At 38.6% G+C, this 15,524-nt stretch overlaps 1 protein-coding gene across 1 annotated transcript in view; it reads right to left on the bottom strand.

Annotated features, from left to right (window-relative positions):
• The window catches only part of LOC114649422 (secreted frizzled-related protein 1-like), an 81,401-nt gene that overhangs the window by 64,546 nt on the left and 1,331 nt on the right, over positions 1-15,524 (bottom strand). The gene's annotated exons all lie outside the window — the stretch shown is intronic.

Raw genomic sequence — 15,524 nt, 5'->3', positions numbered from 1 at the left:
CAAATCACAGTATAGAAACTGCACTCGTTAAAGTAGTAAATGACTTGCGGGTAAATACAAACATAGGCCGTTTATTTGTTCTCATCCTCTTAGATCTGAGTGCCGCATTTGATACCATTGATCACAATATTCTTAGAAATCACCTTAGTTAATGGGTGGGCCTCTCTGACAGTGTCTTAAATTGGCTTGAGTCCTACCTGGCAGGTAGAAAATTCTTTCTTAGTTGTGGTAATTATACTTCAAAGACACATGATATTCTATATGGTGTTCCACAAGGCTCTATCCTGGGTGCGCAGCTCTTTTCAATCTACAGTACATGCTTCCGTTAGGTCAGATTATCTCGGGGCATAACGTGAACTACCACAGCTATGCTGATGACACATAACTGTATTTATCAATAGCGCCTGACGACCCCGACACTCTTGATTCACTGACACAATGTCTCACTTGTGTTTCCGAATAGATGAGTAGTAATTTTCTCAAACTAAATAAAGAGAAAACAGAAATTTTAGTGATTGGCTATAATGGATATAATGAGGTTATTAGAAATAAACTCAATGCATTAGGATTAAAAGTCAAGACAGAGGTAAAGGACTAGGACAGCATTTTTTCACTTAAGAAATATAGCAAGAGTTATACCTCTTATAACATTGCAAGATGCTAAAAAATTAGTTCACGCTTTTGTTTTCTGTTGGCTAGATTACTGTAACGCACTCCTCTCAGGACTACCCAAAAAAGACATCAATCAATTGCAACTAGTGCAGAATACAGCTGCTAGAATCTTAACTCGGAAACGAAAATCCGAGCACATCATTCCAGTTTTGATGTCACTACACTGGTTACCTGTGTCATTTAGAATTGACTTTAAAATACTGCTTATGATTTATAAAGCCTTAAATAATCTCGCTCCATCTTATATTTTGGAACGTCTTACACCTTACACTCCAAGTCGTAACCTTAGATCTTCAAATGAGTGTCTGCTTAGAAATCCAAGAGCTAAACATAAAAGAAGTGGTGAGGCGGCCTTCTGCTGTTATGCACCTAAAATCTGGAATAGCTTGCCAATAGCAATTCGCCAGGCTAATACAGTGGAGCACTTTAAAACACTGCTGAAAACACATTACTTTAACATGGCTTTCTCACAGCTTCATCTTAGTTAAATCCTGATGCTCTGTATATTCAGTTAATTATCATTATTATTCATGGTGGCTCCAAAATCCATACTAACCCCTACTTTCTCTTCTGTTCTTTTTCCAGTTTTCTGTGGTGGCGATCTGCACCACCACCACCTAATCAAAGCACCGGATGGATTAAAGGCCAGAAGTTCACATAACCATCATCATTAAATTCTTCCATGAGAACCCAGAATACAATGAGGACTGATTGAGGTCATTTATGTTAGGTAGAATGCCTAGAGTAGGCTGAGTGGTCTCGTGGCCTGGAACCCCTGCAGATTTTATTTTTTTCTCCAGCCATCTGGAGTTTTTTTTTTTTTGTTTTTTCTGTCCTCCCTGGCCATCGGACCTTACTTTTATTCTATGTTAATTAGTGTTCCCCAATTTTAATTATTTATTTTGTCTTTTTTCTCTTTCTTCGTCATGTAAAGCACTTTGAGCTACATTGTTTGTATGAAAATGTGCTATATAAATAAATGTTGTTGTTGTTGAATGGACTTATCACTCCAAAAATGGCAGTGCGGTATGATGGAAAGCAGCCTTGATTTCTCATCTTAATCAAAATTTTTTTTGGCTCCTATATTTTAAGATAAGTTATTAGATATTCTACATCAGTGGTCAGCAGTTCCTTTCCCAAGCATTAATGTCACACCAATACTAGCATGGGGCTTCTGTTTTCAGATGCCCGGGCAGGTGTAATAAGACCCAAACACCACTTGTCTGCTTTGAAAATCATCTCACTTGAGATTTTGGTGGTTCCTGAGATTTTCATAGCTGACATGATAACTTCACACATGCACAATGCATTTTGGCAAGGCACACCTGGAAGTGGCAGTTTGAGTCATAGGTGTGAACAGTCCCTGAGCCGCAAAGGAAGTTTTTCTAGCTTCCAGCCTTCAGTCTCAGCGGATCAACATGTCAGTCTTGTTGTTTTGAGAAAAACCAAAGGAGCGTAATCAGCTCAACTGCTGATTTTCAGGCAGCTGTCTAACCCCAGTGGATGATAGTTTAAAGAAAATTCTTACTGAAGATGCAGCCTGATCAGTTGCATCCATGTGCTTTCTTCACCATTTACTTTTCTCTTAGCACATTCTTGTAAAATATGGCTATAGCGGTGAGGAAGCTGCTGCCCAACTGGCCATTACATGTTCCTTAAACGCCACTTCACTATCATCATACTTGGAATGGCACTCGGGAAAAGCAACAATACCATGAACACAGCAAGTAGCAAAAAAGTGAAACGCCCTTAACAAGTCAAGCAGGCAAAGAGAGACAGACTGGCACAGACACACATGGGCTGGGCAAAACAAAAACCACACAATCACACCATTAAAAAGGCCTCAGAGAAGATGTAAACATAAAGAGACTAAGGGATAAAAGAAAAACACAACTGGTAGCCAGCCAGACAGAAATCTTCAGCAGGTATGCATAGTCTGAGCATAAACAGACTGGTGGAAGATTTTGCCAAGCTTAAAATGAAGGCTGTCTAAGTTTAGAGAAACCGAAAAGAATAAGCCGTGCTCAGACAGACCGAAGTCTCCAACCAAGCTTAGAAACATAGCCTATACTAGGATTTGTCCAACATCCTTAGCAAATGGACACATATTCTAAAGACAGACAGAGAGCCCACATTAGACAACCAGCCACCAGAGTGAGACCAATTTACATCAGAACGACAAACCCAAAGGACAAAGTGGCTTTTCTTTTTATCTTCTTCTGTTCATTACTAACCACACTGCATTAAAAATTGAAAATGTTGTTGATCTCCATCCAGAACCCAACATTCCACATCATGACCCTGCACACTTAACCCTCTCAATGTTACTTTTATTCTTTTTTTTGGGGGGTGGTGGTGGTTGAATTACCTTTACTGTTATGTGAGAAACAGCCAAACTGCACATCATGCTGTCCTTTGAGACCTGAGGGTCAATTCCAGCCGTAATGGCATTTTTGGCTTTGAACAAGCAAATCATTCAATTAAAGCAAATAATGCTGCCCAGAAGGAAAAAAAACCCTTTACCTGAAAACTTCTCCCTTTAACTGAACCCTGAAAAGAATATTCTTTATATAAGGGTCATTGAAACTATGATCAAATGAAGCAAACAAAACTTCTCAGTTTGCATCATTTCAAAGTGCAACTTTTTGCAGGAACATTCATCATTACATCTTCTGGCCAGACAACCACTTTAAATATTCACACCGTAACCTCTAATGTTACATAATGTTTATCTTTATGGTCTATTCTTCAGCCTCGGATTTAAATTTAGCATTCACCCTGCCACCAGTGATTCAAAAACAAAACATAAAAATGGGATCAGAAGCCAAGTTTTTAAAGTCCCCCACCATCCACACATAAAACTTGATTTGGTCTTTAGGCAACTAATGAACCAAGAGATGAGTGAAAAATCTTGAAGTAGGGAATTGCTAGTACTTCCACATTTGAAACGTTTTCTAAACATATTGTGAATTGAGGCTTCTCCAACCATAGAACATTGGAGTTTCAGCACATCAGGCTGGATGACACCTTCTGCAGTCTTTACATGGTTCATTACATAAATGGTCAATTATGAAGTACAGAAACCCCACATAGATGGAGTTACCTGCTCTAAAGATTCCGATCATTTTGGACATTTTCTTTGCACTGAACATGGAATATATACTGTAAGTAAATGTATTATACAGACAGGATACAGTTATGGTGTGCAAATCAAAAAGAGAAAACCTTAACTATGTCACTATGAGTTTCAAGCTTGAAATATTCCTTTATGAGTCTGTAGCTGGTTCACAAACAATCAGAGTGCAAATCATGAACAACTCATAACTTCTCTGCTCTGTGAACCTCATTATACTGCCTTTACACAAATTTCAGTTGGCCTGGGTCTACATTATTATTATTAATATTATTATTACTTAATATTTTGTGGACGCCTTTATTCAAGGCAACTTATTGAAACAGTAAAAGAAGATACCCAGAACATCTCAAAATGGTTCTGATTGACTGCAGAGTATTCCCTTAACCCTTTTAAGCTAGGCTTCACTCCAGTAAATACAAAATGGTAACCTTAAACATCTCAAAACTGGACTCATAGTAGAACTTCTCAAAGTGGTTCTGTTCTTCAAACTCAATAATGGGTTATCAGTTGACTGCTTAAAGGGTGGCTATTGGCCCATGTGTGGTGTACAGGCCTCACAACAGAATCCCAAAACAGCTCAATACAATTCAAGTCTACAAACACCAGAACAGAATTCTTTCAGCTTAATTGGAACACTGAACTTGCCACAGTAGGAATGTCTACATAACCTACAGTGGGGTGCTAACGCAGATTCATTATTAGCTTATGTTGGACATTTCTCAGGATAAGCCAGGTCTACACATCTGATACAGCTCCTCAATAGCAACTTTTAATATTCTGTTATTCTGTTCTGAAAACTCCATTGTGAGATGCTCAGAAGCTATACTGTAGCTGTACTGCAAGCTAAACTATAGGTCTAGTTTATAAACCTATATTGAGAATTAAAAACTTTAGATGGTTCTTCAAGATTTGGTGTTCAAACCCCAAGTAGCAATCTGGAACATCTCAACACTGTGCATTTGTACAGATATAAGGAACCTTGTACTTTACTGGACCTTAACGTGTCAGTATGGTTCTGATCTACACAACCTATAGTCTTATGTTCTCACATTTGACGGTCATCCTGTGTCTGATCTATAACTTCCATTGCAGAAGTCTAGAAGGTCTCATCACGTGTCAAGCCTTTGAACCTAAACATGCAAACCTCTAAATATCTCACTATACAACCTACAGTGAAAACACTGAACATGTTTGAATTCATTCTGTCTTCAAACCCTACAATGAGAGTCTAAACATTGTGGTGGACGGCTTGAGCCCCTTACTCAGCTGGGATGCCCCGACAATGAAAGGACTGGGGGAGAGAGCTTTTTCAGGACATTTTCTCTCCTGGACCGATAGAGGGCAGCCCCCTTGGCTTGCCATACCAGGAAGTGCTGCCGGAATAAGGTTGTTGGACACCTGGAGTCCTCTCGGGTGTCCTATAAAAGGGGGCCAGCTGCCGGTATTCATCGGTCAGAGTCAGGAGGAAGAAGGATAAAGCCTGTGTGGAAGAATCGAGACAGGAGGACTGTGCTATAGCTCTTTGAATTATTTGTATTGTGCTGAGAAGTGGGGAGCAAAATTAAAAAGCACTTCCCCACCGAACAATAAAAGTGTGTGCTGTGTGGCAATTAGCATCCTGCCTCTCTGTATTGAGGTTAGGGTGGCTGTTTGCGCCCCCAGTGGTTCACAACATGTTTTAAACTGGGCTAGGTCTGGTTCAAATGAAGGTGCACTACAAAACCTTGAAAATGTACTCTATTGTCGAAAACTGTGACATCCCAGCATATCTGGTCTAGACACCCTACCAGTATAAACTTGGTAAACCAGCATCTTCAAAGCAGGAATCTTTGGCTGTTCTTTGTACTTGCACACACAATGCACAAGGTACAACTATATCCCATGTGCGCTTAGCATACACAATGTGCTGTCTTGCACAAAACATTTTGTGTCTCCTCTTGTGGCCTAGGCAGCTTACTAAGATGAACATTCATTAAATTAGAGGCCTTTTGAAATAATTCCAGAGTTCTGAATGTGGTATTTGATGCCACACTGGAATACATTCAAATGGGACTCTGATTTCAATCCTAAAACCCACCTGTGAGAATAGAGCCAAAATTAAAACCAAGATCTTAATTCTGAGGAGAATGCATTATTACTGCTAGGTTCACAAGAGGTTAATTAGGTCAGCAGATTCTGAGATATTAGTTCAGACAGAAGAGCAGATACAATTACTGCAGCCCCAAGCATCTGAAAGGAGTTGGCAGTGCAATGTAATCATCTGAATTCATACCAAACCAGCTCACTCACATGTTACAAAGGAGATGTTGTACACTTGGCTCTCGGTGCTGCAGCAAATTGAAAACGGCTCGTTAGCATTTGATAGGCAGGGCATGTAATCTGTGTTGCATCTTGTTTTGAAGAGGAAAAAAAAAATAAAACTACTTAACAACGCAAGCCCTGTGAGTAAATCCTCTAGAAAGCTCCTCTTTAAATTCAGCCAGTCTGCTGTTTAAACTGCAGGCAGTGTGGCCTAGTGGCTGAGGTGTTGGACTCTAAACCACAAGGTTTCCGCTTCAGTCTCCACCACTTTTTCACTGTGAGTCCTTGAGCAAGTCAGTTACCCATCCATTTAGAAAAGAAAAAAAAACTTGAAAATAATGCTGCCACACTGGGAAAGTTTACTTTAAACTTCAGAAAGGTTCGCAAGTAAAGTGAAACATCTCGCACTTAATGTGACCCACTTTAGCAGTGCACTATTTCAAGTTATGTGTCTGCATACTTAGACACTTGGGTCTGGTCATGGAGATCATGACACATTTTATATTTAGCCAATACTTTTATTCATGCTCATAGAAAAAAAAATACAACTAAAATTATGTTCCCATGTATACAAGTGGAGCACTAGCAGATTCAGTGACCAACTAAATCAGGGCTTACCCAGTGACACAGGCTTACCAAAGGCCGCAAGGTGGTCGTACTTACAGCTCACATCCTCGGTCATGTAAAACTGTGTCTTCTCCACAGAAACCCTGCAAGGATTTCTCTTTACAGTGAGCACAGATATGACCCAAGATGAGTAATGGAAGCATTAGGGTAATTAAGAAATGGATAAATTAATTTTCAGAAATAGCTCACACAATGCAATCACTGAATGTTAATTTGATTATTTGATTATTTACATTGATACAAGTACAATAACATAAAGCAATGCAAACTCCAAACTGCACCTAAACTGGCAGATTTATGCTACATCCACACTACTACATTTTTATTTAAAAACTGTGTTTTATAAACAAATGATCCCCATCCCCATTTACAAAAGTATCACTGTCCATGCTAACATGACTGAAAATGCATATGACATACAGTAGATGTTCACCTACACTGGGCATGCACGCATCATTATAAAAATTCTTGAAGAGGTGTGACACCGCCGTCCATGAGATTTTATCACAAAACTGCAGTGAGCGGTAAATTATTTGCCTTTTTGTGCATGTATGCTGCATTCATACCATACAAAACATAATTTAAATGCATACAAGTAAACAACAAATCAAGTGCATTGGAAAGAAACTCTTCTGTGCCCGCTCTTTTGGAATATAGAGTGGACGAAAGGTGAAAATGGAGACGATTGTAAAAGTATCTTTTTTATACTTTGTATAAAAGTATCTTTTGTAAACCTTTTGTGTTGCTCAGAGTTTCAGGTAATATTAATAAATGCCAATATTATTTATGTAAAAATTAGGGATACATATCAATATATCCAAAGATTGTCATACCCTACTATAGGGATATAGAAAACAAAACAACTTACGTCATGTTCTTGCACAGAGCAGGTCACTTGGACACTAAAATTTCCTTACTTTGGCATTTTGCTTCAGTTCAAATGATTCCCCTGTGACATCATACTTTACCTTGAATTAAGTAGTGAGCCACTATTAGTCCATTATTTATATGGCACATTTTGCATTTTGTGCAGTATTACTGCTTGTATATTTCTACATTCTGAAGAGTGACAGAAAATGTGAATACCAGAGATCAGTCACAGTGAAGCTGAACCAGCAATCTCCTGATTTATACTCCAATAGCTAAGATATTAAATCTCATTGCACTGGCCATACAATCTTCTTCTTCCTCTTTTCCCACTTCTATGTGGGGTCAATGTGCTTGATCAACCTTTTCCATACAGCTTGGTCCTGCACTTTTCATTCAGATCTTCTTTTATTTTATCCATCCACCTCCTCTTTGGCCTCCCTTGCTTCTCTTTCCCACTTCCCAACACTCTTTCGCCCACATATTCATTGTCTCTCCTCATGGCATGTCCATACCACTTCAACCTACTTTCCTGTACTTTCTTAGATATCTCTCCCACTTTTGTTGTACCTCTGAAGTTTTTGTTTCCAATTCTGAACTTTTTTGTAACTCTACACATTCATCTCAATATTCTCATTTCTGCCATGGCTAACTTCTTCTCCTACACTCCATTTACTGCCCCTGTCTCAGCTCATACATCATTTCCACTTTCTTAAAAAAACATGCTTTAAACCTTTGCCTTAATTCTCTGATCACACAATACTCCTAATACCTTCTTCCAATTGTTCCATTCACATCGGACTCTATGGGCTATCTCTGCATCTAATTTTCCACCGTGGGCCACCACTGGTCCTAAATATTTAAATGTATCCATTCTTTTCAGTAGCTTTCCATATGGGCTAAGTTTTGAGTCCTGATCATCATTAAACCTCATATATTCGGTCTTCTTCTTATTTATCTTCAACCCTCTATCTTCCAAAGCCCTTCACCATTCTTCCAACTTCTACTCCAAATCCTCATTTCTGTTGCTACACAACACAATGTCATCAGCAAAAAGCTTGCACCAGGGGGAATTGGTCTTTTATCACGTGATTCAACACATCCATGACCAAATCAAAAAGGTAAGGATTAAAGAAGATCCCTGGGGCAGATCTGCTGTAACTGGGATCTTGTCTGTTACCCCAATACTGTTTTCAACCTGAGTTCTCACTCACTCATATATATCCTGGACAATCCTGACAGAATTCTCTGGTACTTCTTTCTCTCTCATGCACCTCCAGACATGGCATTCAATCATAAGCCTTCTCCAAATCAATAACACCATATACAAACCTTCCACGATGCTTCTCTATGAGTTGTCTCAAACTGCACTGGCCATGCAACAGTAGAAAGGATTATCATCATGAATAACAATGTTCATTCTGACAATGACTAAGACCACTGCTGCCCCTGGTTGTGTTTTGCTTGAAGATTTTCCTTCAAATATGAGTGAATTTGGTTGAATGTGGCAACCCATAAAGAGATGTTTCCAGCCTTGAAGGCCATGAGACCTCCTTTGCAGTTCCTAGTGATTCTCAATTGGGGTAAATCAGGGATTACAAAGCAGGCTTTTAGTGGTGTAGCAATGCTAATCACTGTACCACCATGCCAGCCCTACAGTAAACCTATCAGCTTCTTATTTGTGAGAATTTAGCCTCAAAATTATAGAATCCAGATACATGATCCTTTGATCAAAGCTTAATTTTTTCTCTGAATTAAAAAAAACAAAAAACAATTCATATAGCACCCGTCTATATGGAAAAACCTCAGAGGTCAACTGCTACTTCTCCCAAGAGGAGCTAGTTGAGGTGGTGTGGGCATGTAGTTAGGAGGTGTACAAGGCAAAGGCTATTGGGAGAACACAGAGAGGCAGACCCAGGATGCTTGGAAGGGATCATGACACTCGACTGTCCTGGGATCATCTTGGTATTCCTCAGGAAGTCATGGAGCAGGTATTTATTTTTTAGTTTGGCTTTTGCATACAGTAGCTATATTTTAGTTTTACTCAGAATATGCATTCATAGAATTATCATATTCTTCAGGGATTTGCAATCATTATTAATCACTACTTTTCTCTGCAGTGGCATTTTCAAAACCCTCAACCCCACCCCCTCCCCAATAGAAGCACTGTGCAGCCACCTGTGATGCTCAAATGAAGGCAGGTGCCTGAGCTGTCCACTGCAGTGAATCCTCTGGGGCAAGGCCTGGAAACAATGAGGAATGACTTAATGACATCTATGTTAAGTAGAATTCCCAGTGGAGGCTGGGCGGTCTTTTGCCCTTGGAATCCCTGCAGATTGTTAAGCTGGAGTTTATTGTGTTTTTTTCTGTTCTCCAGTCATTTGAGCATAGATCGGTCTCATCTTTGGAGACTTGGAATACAATATTATATATTAGATTGGATTTTGCTAAAAAGTTATATATCTTTGTTATTAAGCTTGTATTGATTTTTATTACTTGTTCATTTATTATTTTATAATTTATTTTTCTTTTCTTGTAACTATGTCTGTGACATATGGTAAAACACTATATGCTACTGTATATTCTGTGTATGAAAATGTGGTATAGAAATAAAAGTTTTTGTTGTTAAGATAGGGGGGTCCTAGTCAGCTCAGGCTGGTGTGCTCCTACTGCAGCCCTCACCAGAAAAAGCAAATAAGAAATTATGCTGATGATCTTTTTACAGAGTGTACCATTTTAATACTGTATAGAACACTTTTTCACAATTTTACACATGAAGTAAAAAATAACAAAATGGCATTATCAGCTTAGTCCCAAGACTAAACTGAAGAAGTATTTCACTAATTTTTCTGTAGTACTAGGGTGTTGTACCGTGTTAGCCATTATGAATGTAGAGAAAAGCCAAGCAAAATGACACCTTTTATTGGGTAACTAAAAAGTTTTTAGTTAGCCAATAAAAGGTGTCACTAATTTTTCTTCAATATGTATCTCTAAAAGATGTCTTGTTTAATGTCTTGTGACCATGTTTGCCATTAAAGCAATTGCATACAGTTTATTACATACACCTATCTAGATTTGTGTTGTGTCTCCTCTGACCTTTAGAACAGCAGACATTCTAGAAGATGCTAAATGCATTGTTATAGGAATGTTCTGTATTGTGAAGATAACTTCATTGCACAGTTTCAAACTGACTACCGCCTCCCGTCCTTGTATGAACAGCCCTTTTCATCCCAAACCAAAGATGACTGATGGGGTTGAGGTATGGGGACTATGTAGGTCTCTGAAACAACAGAAACTTATTATCATGTTTATGGACTCGTTCATTGATGATGTATAGGAGTGACATGGTACATTTATCATGCTAGAAGTGTCAATCCAAGTGTGTAGCCACAAACAGATGAACTTGGTCAGCAGTGATGTTCAGATACACCTTACTGTTAAATGTGCATCAAGACCCTAATGTGTGCCATGTAAACATTCCTCATACTGTTAACACTACCACATCTGGCCTTTACTGTTGACACCAAACAGGATGTCACCATGGACTCATGTTACCTGTGCCATATTCTAATTCTTTCATCAGCATAATGCAAAATGAACCTGAACTTGTCCAATCAAGCAACATTTTGCACTACTCAATGATCCGGTTTGCTCCTGTGTTCACTAGAGACACAATTTCTTGTTTATTGCGGACAATAGCGGCACCTGACATGATCTTTGGCTCTTGAATAACCCATTTATTACACAGTCCAATAAGTAGTGCATTCTGGGAAAATATTCTGCACACCACTGTTGATTTTAGATAGATAGATAGATAGATAGATAGATAGATAGATAGATAGATAGATAGATAGATAGATACTTTATTAATCCCAATGGGAAATTCACAATTTAGTTAATTTAGTTGTGATTTTCCTGCTTGTGGCCTGTCTGTTTGCTTCTACAATTCTTGTCATTCTTCTTTGGCTCTTCTGATCCATTAGATGTCTTCATACACAAGACTGCCTTTCACCAGTAGTTTTTTTTGTTCGTTTTACTTTTCATCCCACTCTCAGAAAATCTTTGAAACAGTTGTATGTAAAAAGCCCATGATAACCGCTGCTTTGGGACACTAAGCACTAGTTATTATGTCACATTGATTATTTCAGTGTTTAGTTGAACACTATCTCTAGAAATGCCGGCCTGCCTGATTCATACCACACACTGCTATCGGATTACATAAGACATATTGGAATGGAGAATATGTGTGAAGGTGGGTTATGCCCAACAAACTACTAACTCTGTGTTATAGATTTAAGATTTGCTGCTTTGTGGCAACACAACTATAATTATTATCACCTCATAAACATTGTGCTCTAGGTTTAGTTTCAATGTCTTTTGATTAATTGATAGAACTTTACTTGTTCCCTAGGGAAAATTTGACTTTTTACAGAGGCTTTTTTTAATAAATGATGCATAAATAATTAGATATGTAAGTATCTAGTAATATACAGTATATAAATAATTACATACTCATACTTTGGTCTGAACACACACCAGAATGACTATAAAGCAAGAAAATTAAAAAGAAAGAAAAGTTCTGACTTGACTGTCCCAGTCCCAGTGAGGCATTATGCAGATGTATTGCTGTTGGTATAAAGGAGCCCGAATAGCATTTATTGACACACTTCTGCTGAATGATTTGTTGAATGAAAGTCCTCAGCATTAGTGTGTCATGAAGAGGATGTGCAGCATTCTTCATAATGGTACTCAGTTTTGTTTTAATTTTCTCCTCTACCTCTAGGGGGTCCAGAGTGCATCCTATAACTGAGCCTGCCCTTTTAATTGTTGATTTGCTTGTTGATTTCATGGGCCTCTCTTGAACTGATGTTACCAGCCCAGCACACCACAGCGTAGAAAATCACACTGGCTATCACAGAGTTACAGTATAGAAGATGTGAAGGATGTCACTTCCCACTAATGTTCTCCTTTCATTTATGTGAATTCAATCATGGAGCTGGTTCAGACGGCATCAATATATTGTCTTAATGTGCCCAGAAATACACTAATATCCCATTCAACACTTATTCTTATCTGGATGGTATCCCCCATCCTTGACAATAAATTGGGTCAAACATAAGATAAAGGAAATAATAAGAGTCAGTTAGAATTAGATCAGAGGGACACAGCCATGCAGAGAATAGCCTTAACAACTCACAAAGTCTGTACCCTTTCTGATGGGAATTGCCACGATTTAACTGTGATCATAGGTTTGCTCCAAGGACACAAGTTTTCCCAGACAATCCAAAGGCATTCTTGGGTTGACTGGTAAGTGTAAATTAGTGTGTTATGGGCGAGTGACTATATTATTAATAGATCTGCAATCCAGCCAAGTGCTGCACTGAACACATGCACTAAAGTATAACGTATTGATAGCAATTTGCTAAACTATCATAACATTTAGACACACTGACACACAAATAACCCTGAAATCTGCCAAATTTTAATGATTAATGGAAATAAATTATATCACTTTATAATTATTAAAAATATTGAATAAGTAAATGATACAGCCAGTTGTCAATAGAAGAGAGGAAGAGAAAAAATAAACTCCATTCAACAGTATTATTGGAGAACACAAATATCTGTGGGGAGGTCTACAGTTAGTTATAACAAACAAAGCCACCAAGACCCTCAGCCCCTACTGGGCCTTCTACAATACTGACACCTACCTTGTGCCTGATGCTGCACAGTCAGTTAGTGAAACTAACCAGATGATCATATTCAGAAAATGGACCGATGATGTAGAACACAGCCATTGAACTTTGAGGCAAAATATTGCCAGTTCACACCAGTCACTCTGAGCTAATCATGTAACCAGCGATTGTTACTTTTCTTATACCATAAAGAATCCTGAGATTTTTTACTCTGTTGAAAGGCACCATAAATTTGTTTCAACTGTACTGCCCAAATACTCTTATAAAGCAATAAGCGGACAGGTTTTAGGCACAATGAAGTGCTTACAGGGTGGTTAATGGTAGGCATTTGATAAAAACTGGCATTATTTTTATTGCCCCTGTTACTTACAAATGCACCCAAGTTCAAAAAGTGGTCATCACTTTGAATGAATCCAAAAACTATACATTTTAAATATGTTTAATTACACAACTATGTTATTTGATTTTCTGAATTTGCTAATTTATATACAAGAAGAAAGATGGAAGCAGTTGCTGGCTCCAACAAGTAGACTTCTTAATTTAGCTGGGTTAATATAACATTGAAACTCTGCACCCTTACATTATACTATTTTGAATACTCTTTTGAAAGGTAACAAATTGCTTTACAACAAACCTGCTGGTGGAACATTTTTTGAAGGCTTTGCATTGTGTTGCCACTTGCTAATGGCCTCTGGCTTTATGAGACACATCTCAACTTGTGTCGAACAGTGAAACGCCTTGTTTCATCATTTCTGAGGACACTCCAAAAGGTCACCCAACAGACTGAACTAGCATCATGACAGTGGACTAGGGACACACCAGACTTCAGAGACAATGCAAAGCACAGACCAATTCACTAAGTGATGTGCAGACAAAGGTCAAAAACAAGAAAAGATTTCGATCTGAATAGAAAGTTCATTTCGGCTATTTCTGAATATTCTGTTAGATTTTGCTGTTAGGCTGTAACATGATGTTAGGGGTTGTGGTCTGCTACTTTTTTATTTTTCTAACCATTTAGAATTTATTTGATATTGCACCTTTCACAGACGGCAAATGAAACGTAGACAATAATAGCACTTTATGAATCCACTTTTTCCATCACATAATCAAAGAAAGCCAGAATCTTAAGTATAAGCTTCAGACTCCAAAGCAGGGAGCCACTTAACTCCAATACACACTCATTTACCCCAGGCTAATTCAGAGCTGATAACTAATCTAGCATCTGTGATAGACTGGTTGCACCCTTGCACCCAAACATGTAGGATTAGGCTCCGTCACCTCACCATCCTGAATTTGATTAAGCAGGCTAAAGAATGCGATGTTAACTGCTCTAATATGCAACTTTTTGCGGTTTTGAAAGGAGCCTAGGATATCCTAGAAGTGTAGATAATGCTGACTCCACACAGAATATGACAGAAGCAGGAACTGAACCCAGATCCTTAATACTGTGAGGCAGCATCACTAACCACTGTGCCATCATGCCACCCACACACCAAAACAACATTACCCTATTGAAGAATAAAGCAATGGGTCAAATACCCGTATCAAATAAGTAAAGTAATATCACATGTATGAGCTGTGGCCAAAGGGCAAAGACAACTCTGGATTTAAACAAGGCAGATCTAAAAGCCTGAAAAAGTTTACTCATAACTCTCCTTAGTAATAATAATAATAATACATTTATGTAGCTCAAGGTGACAGAGCAAGATACAGAGGACAGGAAAATATGGAAAAAGATGATCTGCTGGGGCAACCCCTAACAGGAGCAGCCGGAAAAAAAGAAGATGTACGTCAAGGTGCTTAAAAGAAAAAGGACTGAATAAGTGGCAAAAGGCATAACTTCAATTCAAACTACATCCTTCTTGAGCCCCCCAGGGAGGGACCCCCACAAATAACCAGCTTTGCAGGCCCCTTTTAGCAGAATGTCCAATGTTGTCGCCTACTTGTGTGGGTACTCAAAGGAGCATCACTAGCAAGAAGAGTCTTTGCATCATAAACCAAATTTAAGTCCCGTTTATCACCTAATGGATCACTGTTGGTGGTCATAGCCTTTTTTATATGTACTGATTTGAATTCTCCTCCCAAATAAAGCTTTTCAGTGTCAATCATCAATTCAGTGTCAGTCCCCACCAATTGTCAGTTAAGTGTAAACTCGCAGCACATTGGGTAAATTTGTGCAATCTGGACAGAGGGCTCGAACACGGCGGCATCACTTGTATGCCATC

The sequence above is a fragment of the Erpetoichthys calabaricus genome, chromosome 1 (assembly GCF_900747795.2).
Source record: "Erpetoichthys calabaricus chromosome 1, fErpCal1.3, whole genome shotgun sequence".
Taxonomy (NCBI): Eukaryota; Metazoa; Chordata; class Cladistia; order Polypteriformes; family Polypteridae; genus Erpetoichthys; species Erpetoichthys calabaricus.
Note: the sequence above shows the minus strand (reverse complement) of the source record. Positions and strands in the feature narration are given on the sequence as shown.